This window comes from Peromyscus leucopus, chromosome 8b, assembly GCF_004664715.2.
Source record: "Peromyscus leucopus breed LL Stock chromosome 8b, UCI_PerLeu_2.1, whole genome shotgun sequence".
NCBI classification, from domain to species: Eukaryota; Metazoa; Chordata; class Mammalia; order Rodentia; family Cricetidae; genus Peromyscus; species Peromyscus leucopus.
In genome coordinates this window covers 38,878,741-38,899,802 of record NC_051086.1, presented here as the reverse complement: position 1 = coordinate 38,899,802, position 21,062 = coordinate 38,878,741, and positions in this window count along the sequence as shown.

Genomic DNA, 21,062 nt, shown 5'->3' with positions numbered 1-21,062 from the left:
GTGTTTCAGGATCATTGAAGCAGAAAAATCAAACTATGGAAATGCAAGCTGTTATTATGCAGTTAGGTTTCATGGTCCATTGAGAAATAAAAAAATCTGGGCATAATTCAAGAGTTATTTGCTTTGCTGGTAGGACAGCACCAATATCTTTTCAGTCTGTCAAGCTCTCTTTTTTTCAAAATCTGTGAACCCTGCCCAGCTCAAATAAATTCTGGCAGCCATGTTCCCATATACAGAAACCCAAAGTGCTGTTTTCTTACTCATTTTCAACAATCTAATCAAATTGATCTCTTCTCTTTTTGTCCTTGCAAAAGCATGTAGGACTTCAGGAGAATGCTTTCTTGTTACAGACAGACAGAGAACTAGAGAGGCTGCCTCTTTACCAGAGTCATTTCTATGTTGTTACTGTTAGGGAGCGGGATTACACACCACCTGCCCTCTCAGCTCCATCGCCTCAGTTTGGAAATAAAACAGGTATTTATCGGCATCAACTTTTTGAAAACTTGGACATTGAAAGAGTGCTAGTCATGAGGCTTGCATCTGAAATTGCTTTAAGCAAGACAGCAAGAATTGTGGCCATTTGATAATGACCAGTGGTTTATTACAGTGGTCGCCTAAGTCTTTAGTATGTAGTTTAATGGCTACATAAAAATGATGTAACACATTCTAGAGACTAAGATGCTAAGGAGAGCCCTTTTAACCTTTCATCTAATTGTGGGTTTTAAATAGCTATACATGCATAAAAGAAATATAGTTTTATTTGTTCCATTGACATGGGTTTAAAACCAGGGTATGGTATCAACTGCAGAACAGCCAAACTTCAAAGCTCGACAGAGTCCTCGGCAGATCGACTCCTGAATGGATTTTGTTTATCTCCAATCTGTAATAGTATGTTCCATAATATTTTGATGCACCTGAATATATATTCCCAGAATATGATATACAATTGAAATTTTCATCTTCATTGGGAAACCATTTCATCCACACATTTAATCTCAACAGTTCTTATATTCTATAATCTTCATTCATAAATTGAGAGACAAAAGCTAAGACTCTTAGGTTGAGTATGAAATACTGTCTGTTCATGAGTCAATGACCATTCTTTGATTGTATTCAGAGGTACAAATGATGACCATGGGCACAGTGCCCATGTTACTTTGCTTTAGGGACATGAGATTGTGGTTCTCCATGATGTAACGGTAAAGGGAGCAGGCTTTGGTATTTAAAAGCAATCTTTTAAAGTCTTTAATGATTGGAAGGGGAAATTTTCTAGAGTAACCAATCTACTTTGTGTCTCTAATATTTCATTCACTCTTATCTATGAGACAATGACTGGCTGTGGGTAGACCTCCCCACAGTTTGTGATTTGACTTCATTTACCTCAGGTGCTCTGTTCTGCAATCAAACTGAGTTTCCAGTAAGCCCTGGGTTTTATGAAACTGGATAAAGATCAGGACTGGTTGATTATACGTATTCCATTTACAATCCACCTCAAGAATTCCATCTACAGCTACAGTTAATAAGTAGTTAAGATTCCCACATGAACAGCTTCCTGGGCTTCCAGTTGTTGGGTACTAGACGCATCTTGATTCAACCTCATGTCAGTCCATGGAGAGCACATTTAATTTAGTATTGGAAGACTGACAAAGGTACCCATTTCCACTGTGCTCTAAGTCCTTTGTTGGCAACAGAACTCAAAGTATGTTGCCTTCCAATAGATTTTGAGATGATAGAGTTCTCACTTGGTGCTCCTTGGAACCTATTCAGCAAAGAAATGCTTACAAGTGTCCAAAGACTGCCAATTAAGTTCTAGCACACTATATGAACAGCACATAGCTAGAGGCAGTCAAAATGATCATTGATTTAATGATTAAATATATGACAGCCTGTCCATAAAATTAAACTCTGCATTTGTTCATGATGCAGACCTTGATGTTGACGCAAAAATGAACTTTCCAGAATCCTTCCCATTGTGTGGTGCTAGGCATGGAAGCCAGGTTCTTATGCATTGTTAACTGGATGCGAATATAGCTTTGAATGGGAAAAAATGCTACTTGGTATGCCCATGACACTCTTTTAAGAAAATGAAAATAGAAGGTCTCACTGAAAATTGTGGGAGTGTCTGGCATCGGAGAGGAGTGGAACAATAAGGTTGTTAGTGCTCCAAGCTCTGTTCCAGTGTCAACATTCATGAATGAATATTCACCCCAACTTTGTGTTTGTGTGTGCATGTGCTGAAGTGTGTGAATGCATGTGTTGTAGGGGGTGTATATGCTCACATATAAGTTCATGTGAAAGCCAGAGGACATGCAGCACTAGTTATCTTCTTAGATGAGTCTTCACCTTAAGTTTTTGAGATGGGACCTCTCACTGTACCCATAGCTCACTGATTGTGGTAGACTAGGTGACTGACAATGACCCAGGAATGCTTCTCCTGTTTCTGTCCCTCCAGACTCCATAGCACTAAGGTTACAGTTATGTGTTACCATGCCTACCTTTAACATGGGTGCTGGGGATCCAAACTCAGGTCCTCAGTCTTCTGCAACAAGAACTTGACAGAATGAATCATAGCCTTGATCTACAGCTTTGTTGTCAAGATACTGTTCCTAATTTACAGTTGAGAAAACTGAGGTGAGATGGTGTGGTCCACCCCAGTTTGCCCTCAGATATACCATCATCCTGGGGGTGAATGGGGAGAATACAGGAAGACTGTCTCAAGGCCAGGTGCTTCCCTGTAGCTTAAATATCTTCCCCAAACATGTTATCCTTAGAACTCAATTACAAATGAGATCGTGTACAAGGGAGCATTTTGTTTTATAGCTTGCCACTTGCTGTATTTAGATAAATGCTAAAATGCTAAGATGCTCATTATATTAAAAAAAAAATACAAAGTCGTTTTGCATATCAACATCTCTTAGCACAGTTTTTGCTAGGGTAAAGGACGTCGGGAATAAGACAGTTGCATCTCCAGCATTTGCTCGCTTTTTCTCCATAATGTAGCTTGTGATTACTCTGCAGATGGGGTCTGATTATCAAATTGTGTATCTTCCAAATCCCACTCATATCAATAGCACGTGAGACAATAACTCCCAAGTGGTGTCAAGGCCCCCATCGTCAGAGCTACTGCCGGCAAGCATTTGGTCCAAGAATAAGAATGGCAAGTGTGTACACTTCCAGCTTTGCAATCAGTATGGAAATGAGTCAACTTATAGATGCTGAGTGATCTTATAGAAAGGGCTCCAGCTGCAGACAAATGCCAAGCCAAGGATGATCAACAAAGCAGAGCCTACTCGTGCTCTTTCCAGCTGCTAGCAGCCAAAGAGCTTTGGCAGCAAGGCAGCCTTGGCAGGATTGTTGAATTATTCTGGGCAGAAGGAAATCTTCAAGTTCTTATTGTCATCCTTGAGGAACCTGAAGGTTAGGCAGGGACTGCTCTGAGGTAGAAACAAGCATGAGTAGTGTGCTGACTGCACAGGTTTGAAGCCTGCTGGAGTTTCTGCATGATTGAATTCACGGATGTATTCATTTATGTGAAAATGTATTTGGACATATATTTATTAGACAAATATCCTTTGAATACCCAAAGGCCATTCTCCTTGCTGCAATTGGAGGAATTGTTTTATAATGCAAACTCAATTATATTGCTCTTTCCCTAAAGCTCTCAAGAAGGCTTATGTTGCTCTCAAAATAATTTCAAAGTCTCATCAAAGCCTGTGAGGCCCAGAGAATGTGACCAATGCCTGCGTCTGGCCAGGTGGCTTGTGTCACTGTGCCCTCTGTCCCATCAGCTCTAAATCCTTTCTGGGCTACACATCCATCCATTCTCTGTCACAAGATGGAGCATGCCCAAGGCTTGTATTTTGTCTCCTCCTACCAATGGCTCTTGACTTCTTTTCACAGTGCAGTCTTAGCTATTCTGGCCTTTCAGAGAGGCTTGCTTTTGTCTTGAAGACTCCATGTCCTCCACCCAATTTTCTCTGCCACTGCCTATGAATTCACCCCTCTAGCACACATCTGTCCCTTGTCACTGGTGTCCCATCTAGGGTGTGTTCTTGTCCAGATTGACTCAGCAAGTTGATGAGAGAGAGGCAATGAGAGAATGATCCAATCCTACAAGGGATCCAAGCTTTCAGATCCCTTGGAAGATATCCCCAGGAAGATAAATGGAGAGAAAGCAAATAAACATTAGGACACCACCATTTATTTATCCTAATTTCAACCTTCATAAACCCAAATCCCCTTTTACAACATTCTTTTGAATTCTGGTATGAAATTACAGATGTTCAACTCAGCTGTGACCAGTACTTCCAATAAAATCAGATATGATATAAAGTAGATGAAATCCATCTATGATAAAATCATATTATTTAATACTTCAGAATGATGATGCTGGAACACATGTCTATCCATAATAAATGTGTTTGGAGTTGAGAGCAATAAGACAACAACTAACTGAATAATCATCAACATTTGTTCTTATAGCTGCTACTTTGAAATTGAGTCTTAACACACAGACACATATATTTGGTTTCTAAGGACAGTCACAGCTACACATATGACATACATACGACACATCATGTGTGTCATATGAGCAGGGAAAACACTAAAAGTAACCCTTTCATTGAATGTATATGCGTTGGTTTCCTGGGGCTGTGACAGACATCTGAGAAACAGTTTAAGGCTCACAGTTTCAAAGGATGTGGTTCATGGTTGCCTGGCTTGGTTAATTTGAGTCCGAGGAGGGCCAGAACATCACAGCAGTGAGAACATGCAAAAGAGAGGACTGCTAACTTTATAGTAGCCAGGAGAAAAAGAGATGGGGGGAGAGAACAGACAGAATTATGAATCCATGATTCGTCAATTAATAGATCCATAGAAATAGAAAGATACAGCAAAAATGAGATGGAATGGATTTGTGTTCTAAAGCCTGGTTTGAGATAAACTTTAATATCTGTGGAAATGTAAAAGTGGTATTTTTTGTTATTTTTTTAAAAAATGGCAGATTGTATTTTGAAACACAAAGGTGACAAAGGTGGCAGTCACACCTAGCTGACTAAAGTTGGGATTTTTGAAAAACTTGATGGAAGACCGCACACGCCTGATCAGCTTCAAACCCATTCCAGCTAATGAGCAGCCATGTTTTTGTTCGTTTGCTTGCTTGTTTTTTTTTTTTAAAATCATAAACTGTTGGCAGAAACCTAGAGGTTCTCCTTTTATAGTTGATGGTGTACCTAGCACAATACATGGTGAAGGGGAGTGGGGCTGGGAGTATCTGCTTAGGGCCCCTCAGAAGCACCTGGCAGGTGGGTGGGGTATCTGCCTGCAGGCTAGGGTGGGGCTGAGAACCTTCACTTTTCACAGGTGCCCTGATGCTGCTGCAGCTGCTCCAAACACCACACTTGGCATCATCAGCTCAGAGCATAGTGAGGTCTTTCAAGTGTGGGAGCCACATGGACATGTGTCTGAATCTACCCATACTAACTACTAACTAGATCTCTTAGGGCCACTCGCCCAAGTTTAGAGTTCCCAGCTCTCTGCATTTAGTTCATGTAGAAAAAAAATGTTTATTTCATATATGAGGGTAAAATAAACCAGCTCAAAGCCTGTGTATATAGAACAAGATGTTTGCTCAACAGACCTGTGTGTGTGAGAGAGTGGTATGTATATATACATATACAAGTGTACATGTACATGCATAGGCCAGAGGTCAATTTCCAGTGTCATTCCTAGGGGTCCATCTACCCTGTGTTTTGAGAATGTTCTCTCCCTCTCCTGGAGTCATCTACTAGCCTAGACTGGCTAGCCATTGAGTCCCAAGTGTCAGCCTGTCTTGGCCTCCTCAGCTCTGAGAGTACAAGTGTGTGTAGCCACATAAAGCTTTTCCTTTTACATGAGTACTGGAGATTAAATTTAGGTCCTTGTGCTTGCGAATTCAGTAGTTTAATGACTGACCTATATCCCTGCCTTATTTATTTATATTTACTTTGCAACAAGGTCTAGCCATGTAGCCCAGACTGGCCTGAAATTCACTATGTTTCCCAGGCTGCCCTTGAATTATCTTCCCTTCTCACCCTCCTAAGGGTATTGCAGGTATGAGCCACCCTACACAGCTTACCTTATTTATTTTTATAGAACTCTATCCACCAAGAAAGGTCTCAGAGTTACTTAAAGATAATATTAATATGGAACGTGAGTGAGGAGGAATTTGAGGACACTTTTCAACATAAAACTTAATGGTCTATCTGAATTAGAAAAGCCACTCAAGTGCCCTTTGGAGTCGGTAATTAGAATATCGCTGAAACATCACTGTATTTCTGTAAAAACAGCTCAATTTGTCTAAAGCACAAAGTTGCTGTGTGGGGGGAAAATGTGATATGCAAACAGACTATAAGAGAAATCACTGCCTGACACCTGGGCAGAGCATCTTGACTATTTGACGAGTAGGACAAGGGCAGAGATTAACAAAGGATTTTCTTTACTGCAGCAACAGTGATAGCCATTTTAAAACACAGTTTTTACATTTCTGCACTGTGCTGATGGCTGTGTTTGACTGTCACAGCCCATAGGGAACAGCACTGTTGGAGATTGAATAAAGGGATCTGGTGTTCTCTGTCAGCTCCAGAAGGATCCATCTGTATTGTGCTCTCCTGTTCTGAAGAAAGAACTCCATGGTGATTCGGTCTCCTCCCTAGACGTTCCATGTTTCTATGAGTTTTCATGACTACTTTCCAAGCTGTCCAGAACCTTCTTCAGGACCTCTCTTATCAGGACCTCATCTCCAGTACAACATCACTTTGGCCTTGTCCAGCATTTAGGTAAAAAAATTATATCCATTAGCAGAAAACTCAAGGATTTTCCACCTCATATGACAGCAACTCCCAGACCTCCCTGAGCCAGCAGCAGTCTTTGACAATGCTGCCACACCCCAGGGACATTTAAGACACTTATTGAGGATACAGAACCGGAAGCCTTATGGTTTGGAATAAATCTCTTAGACCTTTAAAAACATTGAAACCCAGCGAGGTTCAGAATGCAGAGCGATGTCACTTAGGTCTAACTATGATGTGTCTCCCTTATGTTGTGTTTTGTACCTGATATTTCCATTTAAGTTTCATTGGGCTCTGGCTTGAAGGCCATAGCTTCTGGAGGCATCCCTATTAGAATATGCATTCATCTATCATTGAATATTTAGCCACAGTGTAGTGATTAAGGAAAAAAAAAACAAAGAAACAAACAATAACAACAACAAAAAACTAAGATCCAGGAGACAATGAACTTTTATTTGTATATTAATCTGTCATCACTATAGGAAACTCTGAATCATACTCACTATTTAGTAGGGATGTGGAGGTTGACTACTGCCATTTGTCATGACTCATGTCATGGGTGCTTTCTTTGGTGCTGTGGGTGGAATGACTGGCTCTAGGCTCTTGAGAGTGCATGGTTGCATATTAAACATAGTCCTGCTTGAGGAGAGAAGAGAGTGGTCACTGTAGGCTAGGATAAATGTGTTTTTTGGAATAAATGTGCTTTGAACTTGCACTAGTAGAAAGGGGACATTTCAAGCATTAGGAGTGCAGACCAAGGTATAGAAGGAACAGCTGTGCTGTGCTTGTGGATAAAAAAAAAGTGAAATAGAAATGTGGACAAAGAGAGGCTTGGTTTCTCTGAGTGGTATCTAAGTAGAACCGGGAGTACATAAAGTCTTTTGTGAAAACTACAATCAAGGTACAAAGGTACAAGATACAAAGCTCATTTCACCAGCAACTTTCAGTGAGAGAGGAAGAGGCTATCTCAGACCATGCATGTGGCAGAAGCAGTGTATACAGGGCTGCACCAAAGCACAGAATGTGAGAAGGAAAAGGAGATGAATATAATGTTATAGTCAGACATTTCTCTCATGGCAGTCAGATCCCAAATAACCACTCAGAGACTTAATATTACTATATAAATACTTGGCTGATAGCTCAGGCTTGTTACTAGCTAACTCTTATACTTAAATTAACCCCTATTTGTTATCTATGCTTCACCATATGGCTCATGGCTTGTTACCTCATTTTCTATATGTTTTGCTTCAGCAGCAGCTGACTGGTATCTCCTTGACTCTGCCCTTCTTCATCTCAGTATCCTCAGTTTGATGGTCCCACCTAACTTAATCCTGCCTTGCTCTAGGCTAACCAGCTTTTTTATTAACCAATGAAAGTAACACATATTCACAGTGTACAGAGGGATTATTTTACAGCATATTGTCATGCTTTTTTCCTGACTATCACTCCAAGAAGCCTCTAAAAAAGTATGTATGTGTATAAAAATGCACTGCAGTGTTAGGAAGTTGTTAAGTAATACTGAGATTTTATTGCAAGACAAAGTGTCCTTGGCCCATGTATTCAGTAGAGATTGTAATGGCATCAACTGGTGAATGCTGGTTTATGGGTATGTGCCATTAATATTTCAGAAGGTAGAACTTTAGGGAGAAACTGTCAAAGGGACTTCTGGTGGGTGATAAGAAGGAAAAGTGAGAAACATATGTCCCTATTCCACAGTGATCTCAAATACACTCTGACTGGTAGTGTCTTCCAAGAATGAGCCAAAGCAATGGCTCTCCAGATTGCTGGTACATTCATTACTTCTCTTATTTCTGTGGAAAAAAATACCTGACAAGAAGGAAATGTATGGAAGAATGTTCATTTTTTTGCTTACAGTTCAAAGAAATACAGTTTACTGTGGCAAGGAAGGCATGATAGCAGGATCCTAAGCAGGTCACTCACATTGTGTCCATCATCAAAAAGCAGGGAACTAACAATAAATGGGACTGGACTATAATGCCTCAAAGCCTAACCCTAGTGCCAAACCTGCTCCAGTGAGGTGGTCATCTTCTGAAGGCTTCATGGTATTGATGCACAGAACCCTGAGGGGGATCAGTTCATAGTCATGTTTCCAGTCAAATTCTTTGTTCCTGGGTCAGCACTCTCTTTGCTTCTGTAACTGCTTTGTTGATCCAACTGTCACATCTAGTTGGCTGATAAGAGATCCTTAAGGTGATGTGCTGGCTAGTTTTATGTCAACTTGACACAAGCTGTAGTCATCTGAAAGGAGGAAACTCCAGTTGAGAGCATGCATCCAGAAGATTAGGCTGTACGCATGCTGTCCTACTGGGCATTTTCTTAATTAGTGATGTGGTTGGAGCCATGCATGGGCAGGTGCTCCTGGGTTCTGTATGAAAGCAGACTGAGCAAGCCATGGAGAGCAAATCAGTAAGCAGCACCCCTCCATGGCCTCTGCATCAGCTCCTGCCTCCAGGTTCCTACCATGTTTGAGTCCCTGTCCTGACTTCCTTCAATGATGGACTACTAGGTAGACATGTAAGCCAAATAAACTCTTTCCTCTCCAACTTGCTTTTGGACATGGTGTTTCATCACAGCAATAGAAACACTAACTAGGACAGGTCACTTTACACATTTCTTCTCTAAATCACTTTTCCTTGCAGATAGAATTACCTACACCTGGGTTAGAGATCTCTCCCCAGTGTTTCTATGCCTCTATAATTGACATGCCTTCAGAGCCTGCTTGGGAAATGTCACTAGTGGGCCACTATGCCCATAAAATGTGGCTTGTGTGACACCCATACCCACCATCTGAGTGAAACTTCCTATTGCTGTGTGACAATACTGTGACAAAAGCAACTTAAGGGAGAGCTTGCTTTGGCTTACAGTTCCAAGGGGGACACAATCCATCATGGTGGGGAGGGCATGGTGACAGGAACAGGAAGCTGGTTTGTCATGGGGCATCCAGCCTCCAGCCTCCAAAAGCTAAAGGCTATAAAGTCTCAAGGCCTTTCCTCCAGTGATGTACTTCCTACAGTAGGGCTCTACTTCCTAAAGGTTCCACAACCTTCCAAAAGAGCACCACCAACTGAGGATCAAGTGTTCAAACACATGAGCCTGTGAGGGATATTGCACATTCAAACCACAACACTCAGAGTCGGGATTCCTGATGGTAAGCCTGGAGAACCCACATTTCCATAAGCAGTCTTGTGACTTTTTAAATTTAAGCATCACTTTTAGGATAGAATGCCCAAGACCCCTGAGACGGCTCTTAAAATGAAGCAAGATTCCCTATTGTTAAGGAGCTGTGGACCTCATCTGTTCATGGCCAAGTGAGTGACCCTGGTCCCTATCAGACCCACTTTCCCATATTTACTAACACTTCATAAATTTTACCTCAGCTCTCAAGCATCCCGAGCACTGTGTTACAGGACAAAGGGTTCATTGTCAAAATCCACCATGACATTTAACCCCAATCAATGTTCTAAAAGGAATTTATCCTCTGGTATTCCAATTTTAAAGTATTACAATTCTTAGGAAAACTCCAAATGCCTTTTAAAGAAGATTTATTCTATTTTAAGTATGTGTTGTGGGAGGGTATGTTTAAGTGGGTTCAGGTGCCTGCAGAGGCCAGAAGAGGATTTCTGATACCCTAAAGCTGGAATTGAAGGCACTTGTGAGCCACCAGATTTGGGTGCTAGAAACAGAATTCAGATCCTCTGCAAGAGCAGTACTTGTTTTTAACTGTTTAGCCATCTATCCAGCCCCAATAATGTCTTAAGAAAATTCTGTACCAATTTTGAAAAGACATACAGGGAAAGAAACTGATCCAAAGCCTGTTCTGTGCTCTGTAATGAGTGTGTCCTCTATCCACACTTACTTAACATCTCTGGATGTAGTTGGTTGGCATTTTGATAATTATTTGACATGTTCTAGTTTTATTCTATTACTATGATAAAATACCCTGACAAAAGTAATTTTGAAGGGAAAGAGGTTATTAGGTTTACAATTATGTATTACAGTCTGTCACCGAGGGGAAGTCAAGGACAGAACTCAAGAAGCTGATCACATCCAATAGCCAAGAGCAAATTGAAACAAACACATGCAAGCCTACTTACTTTCTTGCTCTAACAAGTTTTCTCCTTTCTTATACTGTTCTGGATCCTCATCCCAGGGAATGGTGCTGCCCACAATGGGCTGGGTCTCTCTACATAAATTAACAATCAAGATCATTCTCCACGGACATTCCCAAAGCCAACTTGATCTAGATCATTTCTGATTAAGATGCTTTTCCCTGATGACTATAGGTTGTGTTAAGGTTGACTGTAGAACTAACCATCACATGATATTTTGGATAACTAAGTAAAAAGGCTGAAAATGTTAATGAGAAATAAATATCATCATTAAAAATAGTCTACATGTAACTGTGTTTGTTATAGGTTAAATCTTTTGCTCAACTTTAGTCTAAACTAATGATGACAGCTTGATGAATTTTGAGTTGAAGTGGATTTCAGTGAAGATTTATTTTATCTATAATTACTGCAAATGGATATATATGCAAGGATGTGAAATGACACCTCCAGCTTTCCCAGGGACCAAGAAAGACACTAAACCAATGAAAGCTTCAAGAGAATGAATCAACTCACAGAACACAAATTTATGTCAGGAAGGAAGCAGAAGTGCATTCCCCATTCTGAAAAAGAAGAGACACTTGGCGACAGTGTTAATTACGTGTCTATCACACAGCCCTCTCCACCGTAATTATTTCCTTATACTTCCGTCCTCTGCATCTGCCTGCTTCCTCTCTCTAAGGCACAGCTTGGCATGTAGCAAGTCTGCCTTTAAGGTCCCTAATAGTTCCTTCTTCTCCAAGTTAAAGCTTTGCAGTGTAGGACCGAAGACTTTCTAAAACCTAACCCCACTCTTTGTTCTCATCCTTTCCTGTGTCTTTACTCTCTCCTGACTACACCCAAGCATGATGCTTTGAGATTTTCAAATAGATAGTTCTATACATACCCTTCTCAACTCTCCTTCCATTGCTATCCTATGACTTCCTCACACACATACAAATCTAATGCCTACCTGCCAATCATGGCCAAATTGAAACATTATTGCTCTAAATGTGTATTAAATTCCAGCTTAGGAATTGGAGAGGTGGGTCAGCTGTCAGGAGCGCTTGCTGCTCTCCCAGAGTACCCAGTTGAAATTTTAGTACATGCATGGTGGCTTCAATCATCTGTAATTCTAGTTGCAGGGAATCCAATGCCCTCTTCTGGCCTCTGGGGATGCTGCACACATACCTGATACAAATACATAAATGTAGGCAAAACACTACATACACATAAAATAAATAAACCTTTAAAAATTATGACAACATAACCTTGGTTAGTTCACATGTCTACAGAACTGTCTCATCTGAAACACCATTAAATCAAGATTCATCTAGATCCAGGTACTCAAATGATATTAGGAATCTGCATCCAATTTTATTAATTTATTTAAGTGTGTGTGAGTACATGCGTGTGTGTGTGTGTGTGTGTGTGTGTGTGTGTGTGTGTGTGTGTGTTAGGTATGTGTCTGCAGTGCATGTACACATATATGCTTATGTTCATTTCCATGTACTCAGAGAGACCAGGTATTCTCCTTGATCACTCTGTCTTATTCCTTGGATACTCTCTTATTTAGTGAACCCAGAGATGAGCTGGCTTCCAAATTGCCCCAGCAATTCTCCTGCCTTCACCTCCCACGATGTTGGGGTTACAGGCATGCCCAGCCAACCACGCCTGGCTTTTTATGTGTGTACTGGGCTTTAAACTGAAATCTTCATGGATGCACAGTAAACTTCTTACCCACTGAACTATTTCCCCAGCCCTGACAATCTGTACTTTTTCATCTGTTTGATTCCTCTGTTCTGAGTAGTTTTGAATCACCAACTTCTTTTGAGGTATAAAAATGGCCATTGAGAGCTCTGTCAGTGTGCTTTACTAACTTACCAACCTCAGTAAATGAAAAAAAAAAAAAAAAAAAAAACCATTTGGCAATGTAGCCAGGCCTGGGTAGGGCTCCCACAATGGTCATTGGGTCATGTAGCCATCTGGGAGATAACGTCCATTGCTGAACAGTACCCTAGCCAGCTGAGTGAAGTCTAATGTTGGGGATGAGATCAGCTCCACCCATAGTATACAGAGAGGGAGAGAGGGTGGCTGAAGAAAGAAAAGTGGGGTCCTCCCAACAGAAGAAAGGGAAATGCCTGCTTGGATAGCACAGATCTGAGAATGTACCTCAATCTTTTCTTCTACCTGGAGGTAATATCCTATTAAAATTCGCATGACAATATTCCAAGTGCCTGTCTCTCACTTCGAAATCATCTCCGTACACATTTCATTTTCCTTGAGCCCTCTGAGATTCTAGAGAGAGAGCAAAGCTCTGTTCATTCTGTTTCCCACTGCCTGGCAGGATGTGTTAGTCTGTTTTGTTTATTTTCTTCGCAATGCAGAAATAAAAATTGCATTTAACTTCCTTAAATCTCCTTCAAACAGACAGTATAATAAGTCATATATAAGTTCTTTTCTCACGTTGAAGCTTTTTGATTCTGCTGTATAATCAAAGAGTCATTGAGTAGATGAATGGGTATACATAAGGGAATATCAATTACCAACACTCAAATCCATCACCAGAATGTTCCCTTTAAATGTGGTCTGATGGAGGATGGCTTCCCACACTGGGCTTGTACAGCTGGAGTGCATGCATGCCCTGCAGTTTGCCAGTTTGCTGCTTCCATGTGGGATGAATCGAAGGCCAAGAGTGCTGTGGAGAGAAGCGAATTAGAGCTCGCCCTATTATCTCACAAGAGCGAACAAGCTTAAAACAATGGGGTGATTAGACTCTGAGAATATGAGTAAGAAATAAGGAGGGGAGCTGTAAATAGCTGGGAATGAATAAATCATGTACTAACTGCCAAGCTGAAGTGAGTGCTAGGTTAGCTTTGGTGGGACATACGGAATAATTAGACACTTTTCCTCCTTTAATTTTGCAATGAACCTAAAAACCACAGTTGTTCCTCCACTCCTGTAAAGGGGAAAGATCTCAGGCTCAGGGAGAGAAAAGGGTTGCCAGAGGTGGCTCAGCAGCTGGGTGATCCCTGGATCCCATAAGGTTTTGTTCCAAATTCAAAGCTCGAATCCTCCAACCATCATGGCCTCTGTGACCAGAGGTACCTGGAATCAGTGTGTTCTAGTTTGTCCTGGTGATTTCTGCAACCACATATTCCCCCTTTTTGAGTAGGACAGAAGAGTTCCCATTTGACACTCAGAGTTGAAGGGTCAGGCTGAGTGACCAAGCTAGCCCATTAGCCTGTGTCTGCATGAAATAGAACCCTAGTCAATCATGGCTTCAAGAAATCTTATTCAGTGTTCAGGGCCACCCCTTCCAACCCAAGGTTTTGTGTGTTGTGACTTTTAAGGTGCTACCTGATCCCAACATCTTCTTCACAGGCATGGCCTGCCAGAGGGGTCTGGGCATGCTTTGGATCTGTGTGCTGTGGAGGAAATGGGATTCATTTGAAAGTCAGGAAGTCTGCACATACAGTGACTCCCCCACAGACCAGGGCCAGAGCACCACCCCATCCTCATATCTGGTATTGTTCTTCCCCATAGTCAGCTTCTTCAGCTAATTATACTCTTTAAAAGTAACTTACATGTCACTGCATGGGATCAAATCATGTGGAAAATGGCATGAGCAGCTAGGGACTGGGTAGAAACAGACCTCTGTGTAATGTGTTCTCTGGAGCTATCCTGACTGTTTCTTTCCAGTGAAAGCCCAACTTGTCCTACCTTGACTTGTGAGTATATTCAAAATAAAGGGAGATGGCCCAGGGAGGATCAGTGTTCCTCTTTGTAAACACATATTTATGTGTGTTTAATTGCAGCCACTCCTTCCTTTATTGTAATGCAGTTATTATTTATCATTCAAAGTTACAGGAACCCAGTTTCAGATATATATACTGCATTTTGAGCATATTAGCTCCACAATATGCTAGCCTCTCCCTGTCTGTATTAATTCTCTTAGTTCATGATTATTTCACTTCCTATTTCACGTTGAGTTTGAGTGTGACAGAACCTTTTATGGTCCAGCTTTGTGCAATTCAAGGACCTAGGGTGATAGCCATTCACAGTCACCAAAGATTAACTTGGGATAGGAGTCTTAAGTTTGCCAGGAGTCTTAACTCTTGTGCCAGTGAAGGTTAAAGACACAGACTCTCCTTACAGTATGCAAGGTAGAAGCAAGCTTTATTAAGAAGAATTGCAGAAAAGTGAGACATTGGGGCAAGGAGAGACAGAGAGAGAGAGAGATGCAAAAGGATGCAAGAGGAAATAGTCATTTAACTTCCTTATCGAGGGGTGTTTTTCAGGGCCAAGACAATACTGGACAAAGGCTGAAGTGATAGCTGTGAACTTGGCTGGAGGCTACATACTACAAGGTGCACTGTTCAGTCCAGGAGATGATCACAAACTGTTCCCCCACTGCCTCTGTCTGTCCATCTCCACTGTATACTTGTCAACTACTCTCCTAGCCTGTCTGCTCTATTCAGCCCTGGCCAGCAGTGCTACTGTCAACCTTGCAGGTAATTTGTAGCTTTGCCATGGCAGAGGGTTAACTTTGCTCTAGTCACCAACATGTCTGTCTTGGTCACTTCATAGTTAGCTTGCTTGTGGGTGGACTGTGTGTTCTCCTAGGTGGAAGCCTCTTACAATTTGTTCTGTTACAATTAGCTGTGTGAAGCAGGGATCTATGAAACCCTGGAATGGCTGGCCAGCAAGCCTTGGAGATCCACAGATCTCTGCCTCCGCTGTACTGGAAGTAAACAATGGTAGTCACCCAGCAGGCATTCTTTCCAGAGTCTGTTCGTTTTCTTTAAAGGAGTGTACCATGCTCGTGGGTCTTGCAGTCAGATCTTACACCATTAGCCTTTGTGCACAGAACATCTGGGCTCTAACGCCCATGACCCCTCTTCTTCTGTTAACTCTCTAGAGGCCCATGAAGTGGTATCCTTGTTCCTGCAAATGAGAGAAAGTGGAGGGAAACCCTTAACTTTCTCTACTTATAGTTCCAGAGAGAGTAGTGGGAAACACAAACATAAGAGAATAAAGCATCTCATTATGCTGATTCCCCAACGATCCACACCAATCCATCCATGGTGGATCTTATTAAAGATGACAGGGAAGTATCTGAGGATGCATCTACTGGATGACAGAGCCTTCCTCCACAGCAGGCCCAGCCTGTCAGCTGTCACTTCATTAGCCAGAAACTGGACAGCCTTTGTGAAGTGGTTCTTAATTCATTAGCGCTAAGTGGGGAGATTGATTTACAAGGATTAATGATCTGCCACTCTCATCAAAGAGCCTTCACAGGGAGACCTCCCACTGAGGCCATTTCTGTTCTTCAGATCCTGTGGTCAGTTCAGTTAATGAACATCGAGCTTGGTGACCTTATGGCCTTGATGTTAAGGTGACATCATTTAGCAACAGCTTTTTGAAGAAAATTCTTCTTTTAAAGGAGGTAATATACCTAACATATGGGCAATATATCACTTGGGTTATCTATATGATTCATACAATACATATTAGAGTATAATTTATCTACTATGTAATGATACCATGCTGAAGTTTCTGTATTAGCATACTTTTTCAGATAATGCATTGTACTATTTATCATACATGAATATATAATCCTAGTTAAAATAATAAAGCATATACATAAAGTGCACATACAAATGTGATGGTTAATATTGGTTGCCATCTTGTCTCATTCCAGAGTCACCTAGGAGACAAGGTTCTACACACACTTGGGAGGGGGTATCTTGATTAGTTTAGGTGAAGTAGGTAGACTCGCCCTAAGTGTGGGTAACACCATCCCCAGACAAAGCATGTTATCTCCTCTTCCTGAAAACCTGATTCTGACTGCAGCATCCACCAATTTCTGTGGCATAAATACTCTACCACACTCTACCCAGTTGTCTACATGGAGATGCTTACCACTGGCACTCTGATGAGGGCTCTGGGAGAGTTACAGTTTTTCTTTCTTTCTTGTACCTCCTCTCCTATGCTAAATGAGTTTGCTCAGACCCAACTTGTTAGAATATTTTACAAGAGTGAATGATTTCTGTTTTGTTTTAAATATCCTCTTCTGTTTGTTCTTCTATTAATTTCAGCTATCTCTCATGTAATTTAACTTTGATTCTGTGTTCATTATCGTTTTGTTAAAACTTTAAGTGGAGGTTTAACATTTATTTTACATTGTGTTGTGCTAACAAATCAAATCAGGATTATATACTCATTGGTGCTATTTTAGCCGTATGCCACAGATTATAAAGATGTCATGATTTATTCTATACTTTACTTGAGGTGACTAAATATGGATGTTTACTTTTTGAGGAGAGAAGCTTTTAAGGGGATTTTTAAATTACATTTTAATTTTTAAATTAAAAGATAATTATATCATTTCCCCCTCTCTCCCCTGTAACCCATCCCATGTAACTACCTTGCTCTTTTTCCAACTCATGTCCTCCTTTCCTTTAATTGTTATTGTTACAAATGTGCAGATGTGTATGTATGTGTGCTTGCATGTGTATGTGCATAAATATATAAAGACAATCTTCTGAATTTTAGCGTTGCTTGTGTCTATGAGTTAAGGGTATTGGATAATCAATTAAGAGGGTACATCCCTGGAGACAAATTCTGCCTCTCTCAGCAGACATTAGTGGTCTATAGTTCTTTGTCTAAGGTGGAACCTCATGAGATTTTTTTTCCTTCCACATTAGCATGTCTACTGGAGTTGTCTTTGTTCAGGTAGCCATACTGTTGAGGTATCATGGGTGAAGCTTCCCTGCCATTTCTGGGAGACAAAATCTCACAGCAAATTTCCTGTTCCTCTAGATCTTATGGCATTCTTGTCCTTCCTTTCAGATGTCCCCTGAGTCTTAGGTGCAGGAGTTGTGCTGTACATGTATCAATTGTGGTTGGCCACTCACCCATGGTGACTTGTTCACTGCATTTTGTGGTTTTCTCTAATGGCCTCCATCTGTGGCAAAGAGAAGTTTCTCTGATGTGGAATGAGAGCTACACCTGTCTGTGGTCATAAGGATAAATATTTAGACTGTGTTAGGAATTGTAGTGGTTCAGGGAACCAGCAGTAGGCAGTACTCCTCTAGGATCCATGTCCTCCCCAGTCATTGGTGTTTAGCTAGTCTTCCAGTACCAGGTTTGATTTTTCCTCCTGTTGTGTAGGCCTTAAGTCCAATTAGAGAGCTGTTGATTATCACCAAGATATAAACACCACTATTCTGCCCTTAGGGATATCAGACTGGGCTGGTCATTGTTGTGTGTCATAGTCATCACAGATAGATAGGACTGTTGGTTGCTTTCATCCCTGAGGACACTTACATAGAAACTTCTGGTACTATAAAACCTTGTCCTCAGAAGGGAGGCTTTTAGGTCAGATTCAGCTAGGATCCTCAGAGTTCTGTGTTTGAAGTGTGTGGTGTCTTTAGCAAAAGTTACTGCTGAATCCCAGGGGTCCATCTTCTCTGCCTCTACTGTGTTGGAATCACAAGTGCAGATGATGTCAAGTTCTTTACATGAACTTTGTGGATCTAATTTGTATCCTTGAGCTGACAGAGCATATTGACTAAATTATCTCCTCGGCCCCTATAAATTAAATAAATTCTAATGCCAAAACCTCCATTGAAGACAATAAAAACAATAAAAAATGTTCAATTATATTATGGCTACCATAGTGAGCAAGCCAGGAATACAGATGACGAGATGTCTGTAAGTAGCTCCCATTTCTACCTGTTCAGAAAACTTTCAGAGTTAAAATTCATCTCAGCGAGAACAAAAATATTAAATGAATAGTTTTCAAAACAGAATTTTGCAATCCTAAGAGATTATCTTACGTTTAGCCAGACATATCACTGACATAATGCTGCTGTTGTTAGTGACTCTTACACTGGTATTTGCAGATATGGTTCAGTCAGTAAAATGCCTGCTAGGCAAGCAATAGGAATTGAGTTCGGATTGCCAGCACCCACACAAAAAAAGCCAGGTGTGGCGGTACACACCTGAAATCTTAAAGGAGGGAGGCAGAGACAGGAGGATCCCTGGGGCTTGATGGCCAGCAAGCCTGCCTGGATCTGTGATGTCCAGGTTTGGTGAGAGACCCTGCCTCAAAAAAGTAAGGTGAAGAGTGGCCAAGGAAGACATGCATGCACATAAAAGGTCCTTTCTTAGAGTTGACTATTTTTCTTGTCTGATCCATCCATCTCTTTCTTGTTGTGGTCTTTTGAGTCTTCTAGTTTTTATTTTAGCTTTGTCAGGTTGTGTGTGTGTGTGTGTGTGTGTGTGTGTGTGTGTGTGTGCCTGTCAGTGTTTCCTCTCTGTACTTTAATGCCCTGATGGTATGAATTCCAACTTCATCAGTTTTATAGCTTGGGGTGAATTATCCTTTTTGTGACAATGTAGCATTCTTCTTTATGTCTGGTAGTGAAATCTGCTTTCTAATTTAAGTTATTTCCATTTAAAATTTGCTCCCAAGCTCATTTGCATTTCAACTTAATTTCAGCAGTGTTTTAATAATATTTTTAATATGTAGGTCATAACTTTTGCTAGTTTTTATCCACCTTGCTAATATATCTTTTAATTGATCTAATTTGGTTATCTTCGGTGTGGTTATGATTGGTTTAGGTTATTTCTATCTTTCTGCTGTGTTTCTTTCTGTTTTCTCCTTTCTTCTCTGCCTTTTGAATTCCATCACTTTAATGGATATCCAGACCAAGAAGTAACTTCTGGTATCATCTATTGTTTCTTTCATTGTCCTTATCAAATTAAGATAGTGATATTAATCAGCACTACCTTCCCAAATAGCAAGGTGAATCCTACCATGAATATTACCTAACCAAACATTTAGTTTTCAATTTTTTAAGTCTTATCTGATGTTGATCAGGTGACTTCTAACCTTGGAGAACTTACCAGATCTCTCAGCTTTGTGTAGAAGTTTCTACCAAGATTAAAACCTTCCATCTTAGAAGGAAGCTTGTTAGGATACAGGATGTTAAAAGGAAGGTAAGCAGAGGTGGAGTATTGTAAGCAGAGGTGTTCTGCAGGGAAGCTCCTTAAGCTCAAGAAATAAATGACTCATAGGAAAGTCCCTGAAATTGATCAGATTTTCTAGGCCTCTTTCTCTCCAGGCTTTTAGAAGCAATAAGGATTGCTGGGTAATACAAGCAAAGCTTCCTGCAAGATGCAGAGATCAGCTGAGTCACTTGGAAGAGGCTCAAACCAACTGAGCCACCGCCACCAGAAAAGGACATCACCAACCTGTTGAGCTGCACGCAGCTGTGTACTATGCTCCAGGTTTCTGGCTTTCATGAGTGTCACTCATGCTGGGGCTAGCTGTAGTGATGCAGCTGTCTTTGAGTCATTTCTGGTCCTATAAGTAACCCTCACGCATATTCCTGTAAGTAAGCCCACTAAAACTCATGGTTCATCAAGTTGGACTTTGGTGGTACCTGTGCTTCAATCTGTTGTCAGTTTCCTGTCTGGGGTGAATAGACATTTGTTCACATCTTCCTGGGGATAGGGTCACATAATACTCAGCTTTCTTCAGGCTATGATATTTGTCTCCTCCATGATATCAGGGTCTTGTTTTAGTCAAGAACAGCCAGTAGATAGCTTTGAAACACTGCTGGGAACTAAGCTGGGTCTTTCTTTGACTCCTCAGGTACTCGGCTCTGACAATCCCTTCAAATTATCCAAGTTGCTGCAACATATTGAAGTATTTAGTGACAAAGGGACCTTATCCCACACTTGCATTTCAAGCTGAAAACTTCTCTCCTTCTTGCCCAGAGACACTTTTGTATCAGTTTACATTCGGAGCTCAAGTCAGGCCACCATCCACAGCAGACTCAGAGCAGCCATGGCTCTGCTGTTTCTCTTGACTGACGTTCCTAACCTCTTTTCGATCATCAGATTTTGAAGTGCCACTCTACCCACTGATCCTCAAATCTGTCACGTGTCAACGTTACATGCTTGGAGAAAAAGGAAAGAAAATACATGTAATGGGAGATACATCACATCTTCAAACTAAATGGTAGATTTTAAAACAGTAAGGTTGCATTTACTTTCAGTTGCAATACCTTTTTGTAATTTTTCTCTTTATTTTTCTGTATTAGTTATGATAATA